Genomic DNA, 14,029 nt, shown 5'->3' with positions numbered 1-14,029 from the left:
GATGCATCCTTACAAAGGCAATGTTTCTAAGATGATATCCAGCGGTTCTTACTACATTATTTATGTGAGCATTGAGAGGTAAATTATAGCCAAGAAATACCCATAGGTCACGAACTTTACTGGATATCGGGACTAGTTGTCACCCAGGTATTTTAGCTGTTTTTTTTTTTTAACCACCATAAACTCAGTTTTATTTTCATTTGATTTAGTTGTTTAACTCTCATCCATTCCCTAACACTGTTGAAAACTTTATTTTAAAGTTTCAGCAGGATCATCAATGTCATTTAGGTAGAAATAAATTGTATATCACGCAAATACTTTAAACTTCACCCCATGCCTTTAAATAGTACTTTTGATAGACCTACAGTATAGATACAGAATAAGATTGGCCTTAGTATACAGTTCCCTGGCGGGTACCCCTCTGTTTAAGGGTTCATTCTGATGAATGAGCATTTCCAATTTGTACACAGTAGTTTCTGTTAACCAAGTAGTCTTTTACATACTCGAGGCTGAGTGATGGTGGTTGGTTGAAAACATGCAACCAAGGTGATCTCCTCCTGTGCTGCTGAAGTGAACCATCTTCATTCTAAAATCAGGACCGCAGGTAAACTTTAGGATAATTTAATAATTTCAGAACTGTTCCCCTCACACCCTTACGTTATTGTCTTTACATTTAATTGATGTTTGAGTCTTGAAGTTTCAATAGTGAAATTAAAGGCCAATTATAAATGGAAGAGGCAAGGGACAGTGGCAATGACCTATCTAGCAAGACAATGCCCTAGAAACTGACCATATATACATATAATCAGAGCCCAAGCCACTTCTCCACCCAAGTGAAGGCCCAAGTGAAGGCCAGGTAATGGCTGCTGATGACTCAGTAGATAGACCTATAAGCTCCCCCTTCACACCCCTAGCTCACAATGTTGGTGAGCTTGCACACTGCAAGAAACTATCAAGATTAAGCTTGAGTGGGACTCTAACCCCAGTCCAGCAAAACGCCAGGCAGGGACGTTTCCAGTTGGCCACCACAACCCTATGCTTTAAGGGGCTCTTTGGTCCGAAGAGTGATTGATTTTGAGATTTCCAGTATCCTGTTTATTGTTTATCCTCATGGATTTTGTAATGCATAGAACAGTCGGAGATGGTGGATAAGGATTGGATTGGATTGGTAAGAGGAAATTGGCAGACGCAGAGTATGCTGATGACGCTGTCCTTATTAGTAGAACACCACAGGAATTGCATTGCTTATCAGAAGGCATGAAATATTACACGAGGTTGGACTCAAGATAAATAGAAGAAAGACAGAGATGATGAGAACGGAATATGCAATGGAAGATGAAATATCATTGGAAGTAGAAAGGATTAAGAAGGTAGAATTAGATCTATTTAGATCTATCGTCTCCAATACAGGGTCTTTAGCCTGATTTTTTTTTAATGTAATTTCAGATTATTTTATTTCCAAATTTTGCAAACTACTTCTAAACAATGTTTCCGGTCCACACCTCATCGTCTGCATTATTTGGCACTTTTGATGAAGTCAAGGGAGGTCAAGAAAAAGAGAAAGATATGGGTGAGGAATTTTTTTGAAAAAGGACCCTATGGTGATTTGCTTTTGGCGGAACTGAAATTAGATGGTGAAGGTTTCACCAATTTTGTTCGGATGTGCTCAAGTGAATTTGAACTACTTTTATGTATGGTGGCTCCCAATATATCTCTAAAGGATACAAAATACAGAAAGGCTATTAGTTCTAGAGTTCTCTCGGCAAACCACATGGCGTTATCACTGCAAGTCTCGAGTCGGTACCGTACTAATTCATCGTCGCCTCGGCGGCTCGGCCGCACACACACACACGCAGTCTTTCTCATTCTGGATGGGAAACAGTAATTCGTGAAATGGTTTGCTGACAGTTTGGAAACAGTTTGTAAGCAATTTCGAAACATTGTTTGCATACAGTTTGGAAACAGTTTCCAAACTGTTTGGAAATCGTTTCCAAGCTGTTTGGAAACCGTTTCCAAACAATGTTTCCAAGTGTGTACGGGGCTTTATGGCATCATCAAAGGCCATTCAGATGTTCTTGATTAATCAATTGCCTCCATAAAATGAGTATATCTTTTTATTACCAAAGAATTAAAGAGTTTTGGTGATACTTATTAGGAATTTGATGGTATGAGAATCTGGGAGGATTAATACTTCCTCCAAGATGAGAACAAATCCCCTTGGGGAGAGGAGGGTTTCGGTGGTGGACATTTCTCCATTCTGCAGTCTCAGGGAAGCTATATGCTCTTGTGTTCATTTGAACAGGGAGACATTTTCCTTGTAAACCATTATTTGAATGTGGTCTACATTACCCCCTCATCCATGATTGAGGGATGAAGTCTTTGAGAGAGAGAGAGAGAGAGAGAGAGAGAGAGAGAGAGAGAGAGAGAGAGAGAGAGAGAGAGAGAGAGAGAGCGCTAAACGGGTAGATAGATGGTGTGCGCGTGTAAGAGAGGTAAATATTATCCGCGATGACATCCAATTTCACATGATTTGCTGACGCTGTAAACAATAGTCCTATGGTTTTGATAAAAGAGACAGAGGGTGTCCTTGATTCAATTTTCCCTGATAACAACCCAATCCTGCTGAGTTCAGCAGAATTAAGTAAATTATCTATGGCTGTTGTGCATTTTTAGAAGGGATTACAATCTTTGACATTTTGTTTATAAACCCCAGCCTTTTGACTAAACAAGAAACCACACCACTTTCCCCTGAGTCTATTAGTAACTTAAGTTATATTTGCTATATTGTTAAAAAATACTCAGTGTCACAAATAATTTCATATAAAAAAAGATATTTCTTGAATATACCCTGCAATTCTATGCCGTGTTTTATTTGCGACAATCGTTCGATACTAAATTGTAAAGTCTTTCGATTAAGAACTTGTTGTGCTGTTGCAAGTTGAACTTGGAGTTTTCATAGTTAATCCCGTAGAGTTTATGTACAACTTTCCGTCTTCCAGCGGGCGGATGTTCATCAGACGAACAATTAAACCAAAGTCTACAGAAAGGAAGTCAAACGGCGCGCATATTATAATTTAAAGGCCTCGGTCAGTGACGTCAGTTTCGCTAAGCCAAAGTTTGTATTCATACCAAACTTGAACTAACCATTATCCAGTTGACAACAGTCACTTACTACATTTGTCCAGATATATAGTTTCCTTTTCATTTTTCAATTGTTTTTCTTACGAAAATGTCCAACAATTGTTCAGTCTTTGGATGCTCCAATACAAAAATGAAAACAAAAGTTCAGACATCAAGTATTTCAGTAGTCCGTGAATGAAACTACCAAATAAAGCTTCACCGAAGGAGACACTCTTGACTTTATCCCTTCATATCAGACAAGAGGCCCTTTCAAATATTGTTTATCTGATTGGTTGATTTACTTAGTTCCAGCGACTCATTATTGGACATGGGAATCTTGATTACGATAGACAAATTAAAAACGGGATCTACTACTGCTATATTATACAGTTAGTAGTACTGCTCATACTACTGATAATATCAATAATCATTTGGACGATGATTGTGAAATGGTGATAATAATAGCCTTACAAAATAATTATGTTTGTATCATCCCTTCTCTTAAGAATAATAACCAAAATCTTAAAATTCGAGTCATGGCTAGTTTGTTGTTGGATCTGGGTAGCCTTGGGCAAGGAAAATTCCTTTCTTTTCGACAGCCTGTGATGGTTAATGTTTTCCTTATTCTATATACCTTGGTTTTCAGTAAATGGGTAGCGTCAATCGTCGTGTTAACAATAATAAATGCAGCCATTTCTAGTCCACTGTAGGACAAACGCCTCAAACATTTCTTTATTCGTTTATTTTCATCACCGTGCTGGTCACTGCGGGTTGGTGATGGTGAGAGACTTTTATTTGATCGCTCAAAGCAAACCAACCTGGTATGGGTAGACCATGGCGATACACAACCCGTTTCACCATGTTAAGATATCCTCACTCAGATAAACTTTATTCCCTCGCTAGTACCATCAAATGTTTGTTTCTTGTTGCATTGTGTATTGACTGCAGGTGCCGCCTTCGCTAACACTAAACGATAAGACAATACTGCCAGTTACTGATAACAATAATGATTTTAAATTCTTATCGGGAATCCCCGAAATGTTCCCTCGAGATCACGCATTTAAGTAACTTGTTCGTTTGCCATAACTTCTGGAAATACAAATTTTAATAATCTCAAATGTTTATGACGATTAAAACAACATGGTTAACTTCAATTGAATTATACGATTTTCCCCTCAATCATTAATATAAGAATATGTCATCTAATTTCAAGGCGTAAACAAGTTTTGGGTAAAATAATTTTACGACACTTAAAAATTGGCAGGTGTTGGCTTTGAGAACAAAAAAATCCAGAAACTCGCTAACGGGCAGATGTGATAACAAACTCGTTATAGCTCTATATGTCTCCGTTCTTTCCCACTTAGATTCAACAGATTGGTAATTGTTTGGACTTCATAGAGCCTACACCGGTGATGGTGGATTTCAATAATAGCCTACATCTATCTAAAAAAAAAATCCGGTGCTACTTTTGTAGGCGGTCTATTTGCGTGTTTCTATTTTAATATGCGGTCTTCGTGCGTGTTTCTACTTCAGTAGGTGGTCTATTTGCGTGTTTCTACTTTGGTATGCGGTCTATTTGTGTTTCTACTTCAGTAGATGGTCTATTTGCGTGTTTCTACTCGGGTATGCGGTCTATTTGTGTGTTTCTACTTCAGTAGATGGTCTATTTGCGTGTTTCTACTCGGGTATGCGGTCTATTTGTGTGTTTCTACTTCAGTAGGCGGTCTATTTCCGTGTTTTTACTTTAGTAGGCGGTCTACCTATAATATTCTATTCTTACTTGTTTCGTTCCAAATGTTTTGTTGTATATGACGATTTCCAGCGTGGGTGATAATATGAGTTGACGATATTAAAGGCCTCAGTCAGTGACGTCAGTTACGCTAAGCCAAAGGGTGTATTCATACTAAAACTTAAACTAACCATTATCCAGTAGACAACAGTCACTTACTACATTTGTCCAGATATATCGTTTCCTTTTCATTTTTCAATTGTTTTTCTTACGAAAATGTCCAACAATTGTTCAGTCTTTGGATGCTCTAATACAAAAATTAAAACAAAAGTTCAGACATCAAGTATTTCAGTAGTTCGTGAATGAAACTACCAAACAAAGCTTCACCGAATGAGACACTCTTGACTTTATCCTTCATATCAGACAAGAGGCCCTTTCAAATATTGTTTATCTGATTGGTTGATTTACTTAGTTCCAGCGACTCATTATTGAACATGGGAATCTTGATTACGATAGACAAATTAAAAACGGGATCTACTACTGCTATATTATACAGTTAGTAGTACTGCTCCTGCTACTGATAACATCAATAATTATTTGGACGATTATTATGAAATGGTGATAACAACAACCTTACAATATAATTATGCTTGTATCATCCCTGCTCTTAAGAATAATAACCAAAATCTTAAAATTCAAGTCATGGCTAGTTTGTTGTTGGATCTGGGTAGCCTTGGGCAAGGAAAATTCCTTTCTTTTCGACAGCCTGTGATGGTTAATGTTTTCAGTAAATGGGTAGCGTCAATCGTCGTGTTAACAACAATAAATGCAGCCATTTCTAGTCCATTGTAGGACAAACACCTCAAACATTTCTGTATTCGTTTATTTTCATCACCGTGCTGGTAACTGCGGATTGGTGATGGTGAAAGACTATTTGATCACTCAAAGCAAACCAACCTGGTATGGGTAGCACCGACTAGTTCAGCTTTGCTGACAATGGCGATACATAAACCGTTTCACCACGTAAGATATCCTCACTCAGATAAACTTTATTTCCTCGCTAGTACCATCAAATATTTGTTTCTTGCTGCATTGTGTATTGACTGCAGGTGCCGCCTTCGCTAACGCTGAACGATAAGACAATAATACTGCCAGTTACTGATAACATTAGTAATTATAAAGTCTTATCGGGAATCCCCGAAATGTTCCCTCAAGATCACGCATTCAAGTAACTAGTTCGTTTGCCATCACTTCTGGATATACAAATAGTGGGTTTGGGGGCCAAAGCTGGCTACTTAATAATCCCAAATGTTTATGATGATTGAACAACAGCATGGTTAACTTCAATTGGTTTTTGACGTTGTTAATAGTTTATATATGACATATCTCTTTTGACATTACTTTTTTTTAGAATGATTTATTGTTAATTTGTTCTCTTCAATTATCTATTTCCTTTCCTCACTGAGCTATTTTTCCCTATTGGAGCCCCTGGGCTTATAGCATCTTGCTTTTCCAATTAGGGTTGTAGCTTGGATAGTAATAATAATAATAATAATAATAATTATATGATTTTCCCTCAATCATTAACATAAGAATATGTAATCTAATTTCAAGGCGTAAAAAAGTTTTGGGTAATATAATTTTACGACACTTAAAAATTGGCAGGTGTTGGCTTTGAGAACAAAAAATCCAGAAACTCACTAACGGGCAGATGTGTTAACAAACTCGTTATAGCTCTATATGTCTCCGTTCTTTCCCACTTAGATTCAACAGATTGGTAATTGTTTGGACTTCATAGAGCCTACACCGGTGATGGTGGATTTCAATAATAGCCTACATCCATCTAAAATAAATCCGGTACTACTTTAGAAGACGGTCTATTTGCGTGTTTCTACTTTGGTATGCGGTCTATTTGTGTGTTTCTACTTCAGTAGGTGGTCTATTTGCGTGTTTCTACTTTGGTATGCGGTCTATTTGTGTGTTTCTACTTCAGTAGGTGGTCTATTTGCGTGTTTCTACTTTGGTATGCGGTCTATTTGTGTGTTTCTACTCCAGTAGATGGTCTATTTGCGTGTTTCTACTTTGGTATGCGGTCTATTTGTGTGTTTCTACTTCAGTAGGTGGTCTACTTGCGTGTTTCTACTTTGGTATGCGGTCTATTTGTGTGTTTCTACTTCAGTAGGTGGTCTACCTATAATATTCTATTCTTACTTGTTTCGTTCCAAATGTTTTGTTCTATATGACGATTTCCAGCGTGGGTGATAATATGAGTTGACGATATTGAACGTTATTGTGCCTCGATATCAGCTGCAGTCCTAATTGTTTTTGTTCCGCTGTCGTTCGCTGCGCTTACAAAATTAACATTAAATCACTGCTCATATGTTCTGGCATGCGGTACAATAACGCTCTCTAAGGCCGTTGATCATTACTTCGGGGATATTCTTTTACTTTCACGTGAGCAACAATAGCTATTTTAGCTGGCCTTTCATTCGAAGGAATCACTGTACCACTTTTCGACTCACGTTGTATTATTGTCTTTACCTCGGCGTTGCACATAGATGCACCGTATGTCTATATCTTGTTTCAATCCATTTTTACTAAGTAAGTACCCTGTTTTAAAACGTACACAGGACAATACACCTCACATGACTGATAGTAGATTGAATTTTGTAATTATATCGCCTGCTGAAATAAACAAGGAGGCAGATCTCATATTTTTTAGTAAATCAAGTATTGCACGGTAGACCGCTGTTAGGCCAAAAATCCTTCATTCTGGAAGACAGAGATAGTGCAACAACTATTAAAGGGTTGGAGGAAGTGAACCAATCACCCTATAGAAAGTGCTGAAGCAGCACCATTGAAGAAATCTGGTGTAAATATAGAATGAAAATAGGAGAAATAAGAAATTGTAGGAAATGATCATGAAAATATCAAGAAAAAAATATGGAAAGGATAGAGGAAACAATTGAAGAAAACAAGGAAGGTATCAAAAAGAGAGATTCGTGGAAGTGAATGGCCCACAGCCTTATATTAGATATCAATTTATGGCACCGTTGTTTAATTACTTTGTTATGCATGTTGCATGATATTTCTAATAATTTTCACCATCCTTTACATTTAAATCTTCCCAGACAGTACGTACCACCTTGTTCGTAATACTAGGTATGCAGTTAATTCTAATAGTCAGGCCTTCTCCATCATGAGGCTCAATACCACACAGCTAGAAGTTTTATCCCAGCTGTGACCAAGTTGTGGAATGATCTTCCTAATCGGGAAGTTGAATCACTAAAACTTAAAAAGTTCAAACTTGTTTTTATGTTGAACAGGTGGACATAAGTCTTTTTATAGTTTGAATAAGAAATACATGTCTTGATGTTGTTACCGTGTTTAAAATATCTTATTTTAATTGTTCATTATTTCTCATATTGTTTATTTACTTCCGTATTTCCTTTCCTCACTGGGCTATTTTTCCCTGTTGGAGCCATTGGCCTTTTAGCATCTTGCTTTTTCAACTACGGTTGTAGTTAAGCTAGCAACAACCACAACAACAACAACAACAACAACAACAATAATAATAATAATAATAATAATAATAATAATAATAATAATAATAATAATAATGTTAAATATGTTCAAAAGGAAAGCAAATTAAGGGGAAATATATTGGTGATGATTTCGATTTGAGCAAGATATTACAGGCCATTTACTTTCATGTAAATTTAGGAAAGTAAAGAGAACTAAAGCCAAAGCAAGTCCTTCTAGATAAAGCAAGTGCGTTAATGAGAGAGAGAGAGAGAGAGAGAGAGAGAGAGAGAGAGAGAGAGAGAGAGAGAGAGAATCATAATAGTGGATATGATGAAAATTCCTAACAGAGGGCTGTTGGAATCTCGGAGGAATATGGAATACAGAAGTCGGGCCATGAATCGGAAAGAAGTTAAAAAAATAAAAAAAAAAAAAACACACACACACACAATAGTTTCCTAAAACTGATAACAAGTTCATTCCAACTGATTTCAAGGTAAAATTGGATAGAATTAAAACTTGATACTTTTATCAATACTGTTGTTTATGGTCACAGTAAAATGTCCAATAATTAAAATACCAAGGGTAAGTTTGGAAGTTTTGCAGTCATCTATTAATTGATAGAGTGCCCGTTAACTTATTTTGCGGAGTGAGCAGTTACTTATGGGAACCAGGAACTACTCGGCGATATCAAGGTATGTTATGGGAAAAGGACTTATAAGAATATATAAGCGTACCGTACCTGGAGGACCTTTAGATTTCTTAAATATTAATTATAAAATCTACATTCTAAAGCCCGCCATACACGCACAGTTTTAACTTACAGGCCGACTGATGAAACCATATTTAACAGGTTTGTTCAGGCCAGTTTGAGTATGTATGAGGGTATTTTCAACTGAAGGAAGGCCGGAAAGGGGACCAGATGAACTGAAGCGAATGTTGAAAATCCCGTCCGTTCTCGTGAACTACCGGCCAGTTTGCACGTGCATGGAGGTTCCTGCAGTCCTGCCCTCAGTGCAACATATGAATTGAAGCCCTCCGTCGCTGATGCAATGGCCGTGTTTCGAGAGGATAATTGATTTTATTCTGAATCTATAGTTATTTACAAGGGATACCCATCACTTCGGAAAATAAAAAGTTATGATTATTCTGACAGATATGAAAATGCTGATAAGGATATCAAAATAATCATTGATTTATATTGAAATTTAAAATTTTTTCCATAAATCAGAACATAGGAAAGAATGTATAGCACCAAATCACAAAACGGTAAGTACAGAGACTTTTTCAGAGAAAACAAATGCTAGGTTTTTCTTTCGAGACGTTTCAACATAATAATGTACAAATTTTGTGTCCTTGTCATTACGAATAAATAAAAAGCCGAATAAATTCACATACTTTTGAGAAGCATATTGACAAAATTTGGAATAGACCTATCCTCACCCTTTTGACTGTGTTCAAGAGTTTATTGCTGTTTAAGATTAAATGTATAATATATATGTATATACAGTGTATATATATATATATATATATATATATATATATATATATATATATATATATATATATATATATATATACACATACACACACACACACACATATATATATATACATACACGCATTTATATATGTCAACTTTTAAACGTACGCCTACTCCTCATGTTAGTACTATTTCATTATAACTTAGATGTTAGTGAATCATGCCCTGTTGCTATATGCCACAGAACCATCTGTATTAAAATAAATAAATACACATACGTATATATATATATATATATATATATATATATATATATATATATATATATATATATAAATATATATATATATATATATATATATATATATATATATATATATATATATATATATATATATATATATATATATATATTAGCTTTTTACAATTTCTCCTCGTGTTTGTATTCATTACATAGTAGAATTTGGTGGACGAAGTTCTCTTGCAACAGAACCTATGTTTACACCATTTATTTTTTTATGTTTTTGGTTCTTGAACATCAGCTCAGCTAGGCAGATGTTAGGGAGGAAGAGATGTTGCTGGCTGGGTGTCAACTGAGGTTGGACGGATGTCAGAACTGAATAGTGTGTGGGCACTCTCGATATCCGACAGGACTGTCAGTTCAGCGACCTTTCAGTTAAAACTGTGCGTGTATGGCGGGCTATAGTTCAGTGACCTGTCAGTTAAAACCTATACGCAATTACTATCATTATTATTATTATTACTTGCTAAGCTACAACCCTAGTGGGAAAAGCAGGATGCTATAAGCCCGGGAGCCCCAACACGGAAAATACCCCGGTGAGGAAAAGAAACAGGAAAAGTAAAATATTTTAAGAAAAGTAGAGATATAAAAGCAACACATAAAAAAATGTACATACTGTAATAAGAATAAGTTAAAAAGGAGAACGATCCTGATAATATGGAGAGAAAAAAATAAAAAAAAAGAATGAAAATCAATTTAAAGGTCAACCAAAGAACATCCTAAACACGCCTTATAATTGATTCAACTTCAGGTTTCGAAAATATACTTGCGTTCTTCTTATTGAAAGAGACACACACTAAAGTAATATTTGCATTCTGAATCTTACTACAAATGAAATGATATACATGTCTATGACTTTACACCTTTGATAACGATCGAAATCCGTCTGCGTACTGGAAAAAAAGAAGTGCATCTTAAATTTTGCGCACAGTGTTTATTGTTGTTTTTAGACTAAGCGGGCCTTATCAATGTCGTCTCGAAAACAGGCCTGGTCAGTTGGGGAAGAAGTCAGCGTAAGTAGGTAGGGTTATTGATATGGAGACGGATAAGGAAAGAGTTTGGTTGTGACAAGACAGATCAGATTAAGCCTTCAGGCTAACTGGACACCTGGCCTTCCACGATTGACCCTTCTTTCCCTCACACTCGCACTCACTGTAAATTTGTAGCCTACTACACACTTTGTTTTTTTTTTTTTTTTTTTTTTTTTTTCAGTCTACAGCTGATAAACCTCATACTTTACTTACTTTTACGGGTTTATTTCTCGCCCTCCATCAGACACTAAAAGTCTGTTCAGGCGGGCCTTGGTGTGTGAAAATAATTTCTTTCCAGTTAATATTTTGCTCTGTATCTTATCAGTTATTTAGCTAGCATTTGTATTCAGGCTTAATAGTTTTCAGGTCACTATTATAGAAATCATACAACCAAAAGGTAATGGCTTTGGATAATCCAGCTAAGAAAAACTAGTTAGACAACAAAAAAGCAATAAAACGAAACTTTCCCGTGGCAGTCTGCAACCTTGACCTTATGCTAGTGTAGACTAATTGTTTTTAAGAAGCCTGTAAACAAAGGACAATCTTTAGAGTACCGGTAGTGTACCCCCATTAAGCATTCTACCATCTTGAAGCTTCTGGCGATAAAATTCCTTACTCGTTTCTACCTTAAAGACTAATTTCCCATATGTTCTATTCTCAAAACTGTTGGAGTATAAATCAAATTATCTTATCTTTCCGCCTATAGATGAATTGGAGAGGTATCGTGATTTCCTGTTTTCAGCTCACGTGGGTTAATTAATGAGGCTCTATTTGGGCTTATTCTTGATTCCACAATAAAACAGCGTAGGCTCAAAGGATGTTATAATTTCGTGTGATTTTACTCCTGTTCTGATATAGTTTATGGTATGCGTTTTTAAGATGTTAATCCCTTTCCCTCCGTTGAAATCTTCCTCACTTTGTTTATGCAGCTCTCTCTCTCTCTCTCTCTCTCTCTCTCTCTCTCTCTCTCTCTCTCTCTCTCTCTCTCTCTCTCTCTCTCTCTCTCTCTCCAGTCGATGAATGATAATTATTTATGTATTTTAAATATTTGAGACTAAGAAATCGTCAGAAAATTTATAATCACACAAAAAAAGTTGAAGTAAAATCATATGAGCACGATGAAAGACACATAGGCTGCATTCCATTTACAGTAGAATATTGTCTAATGTAGGATATTAAATGCAACTCAAATTGTATCCTTTTCTAGGTTTCTCTCTATAAAGTTAGCAGCGAAAGCTAACTGCTGTTTATTTAAAATCCAAGTTCAAAATATAGAAATTATTTCACATAGCATCAATGAAAAAGTCAATTGATTTAATTAACAATATCGTGAGTTATCTTATTCATAATTATTAAAGTATCGAATACAAAACTATCTGTTTTGAAATTGCAATACCAGTCACTCTTATTTCCAGACATTTCCTTCAATAGTTTTCTGAGATAAGAGCGTGCAAATAATCTACACGTCATCCTTTTACAAAAACCTATATATAAATTTATGAAGGTCAATTTATAAATAAATCTGAAAAAAAAATAACATGAAATTCCCAATGGATGATGTAATGAGGGCACACTATTACTCATCCATCACGCCAAAAGTTCGTCCGAAAAAAGACCTGTTCAACCATTTATCCCGAAAGGTGCATTAATTAACAATTAAAGACCACCCATTCACAAAGTAGGAGTCAACAAAATGACTGTGTGGAGAACAATTGGATTTTTTACCCAGGGCTCCGTTGTTTCCTTTGTTGTCCATACTCCCAGGACCACGTATTCTTCTGTCTTCTCTCCTAAGGGTTGGGACGGACACCTGCACGCGTTGCCAAGGGAAACGCGTCGACGGAACAAAACTATCTTTTGATCTCGAGAGGATTTTGAGTGACACGGTGTGGCTATGTTAAAAACCTAGAAAGGAATGTATTTTGCAACGTTTAAAGTGCTTTTGGTTAAACCCGTCGGCAACCATATGGTACTCCCATAACAACGTGCCCCCTACATTTCCCATAGCATCCGATGGTGTGAGATGCGGATGGTGCGGGTAGAATAGCGAACCCAGTCACCCCCATCCCCCCCCCCCCCCCAGGGCCCCATCCACGGCTTTTGTGGGCTCAAAGGAAGTGAGAGTAGCCTAGCTGCCGTACCCCTGATTTAAAGAGCCTGCGAGGGCTCTTTAAAAGGAGCAGTCAAAATACGCATGTAGAGTAGGCTATTTCACAAAAGCACGGGTCTCCATAAGCTAAGGAAACTGTAGTAGTAAGTCCATAGGAAATATTGTAGCTATCAGACACGTGAATATCACTAAATGATATCACTGCATCGGCCAGCGAACAAGGGAAATTGGCAAATATAGCAGGAGATACAACAGTATCTAAAAAATCCACTCAAATGTTCGTTAGTCAAAACTTACCTTATCATCGAAGAAGGCGTTGAGTGATAGACTGTGTTACAGTAAGCAACGTATCTCGCTATGACGTAATACAATTGATGGTGTTCCTTCTAAAGAGGTCTGTCAATGAAGGGTCTCGGAGCGTGGCCGACCGTGGGTAAGCAGGTTTACCCCGCACTGCTCCTGGACTGGAGCACGGCATTTCCCCCCTCGAGAAGTTTCGGAATGGAAAGGACTTGACAAAAGATTGTAGAATACCACTCAGTTGACCATTTCTCTGAAATTTCTGGGATGTTTACTAAGTCCCAGACCACAGATTAGACAGACCTAAATGATTATAACTACTATTTCCAATTACTTCATTGTTCTTAAAGTTTATAAACAATTCTTTTCAAAATGGAAATGGTATAATCGGTTGAATTAATAATAATAATAATAATAATAATGATAATAATAA

At 36.6% G+C, this 14,029-nt stretch overlaps 1 protein-coding gene across 2 annotated transcripts in view; it reads right to left on the bottom strand.

Moving 5' to 3' along the window:
• The window catches only part of HSPBAP1 (HSPB1 associated protein 1), a 112,767-nt gene extending 98,994 nt beyond the window's left edge, over nucleotides 1-13,773 (bottom strand). Inside the window, exon 1 of one of the 2 annotated variants that reach the window (XM_068389634.1) lies at nucleotides 13,594-13,773. The gene's annotated coding sequence lies outside the window, so the exon portion shown is untranslated. The remainder of the gene's footprint in view (nucleotides 1-13,593) is intronic. The other variant, XM_068389631.1, reaches the window with a different exon arrangement.
• Between the last annotated feature and the right edge of the window lie 256 nt (nucleotides 13,774-14,029).

Source organism: Palaemon carinicauda, chromosome 16 (genome assembly GCF_036898095.1).
Source record: "Palaemon carinicauda isolate YSFRI2023 chromosome 16, ASM3689809v2, whole genome shotgun sequence".
In the NCBI taxonomy this organism is placed as follows: Eukaryota; Metazoa; Arthropoda; class Malacostraca; order Decapoda; family Palaemonidae; genus Palaemon; species Palaemon carinicauda.
This window is presented reverse-complemented; position numbering and strand designations above follow the sequence as displayed.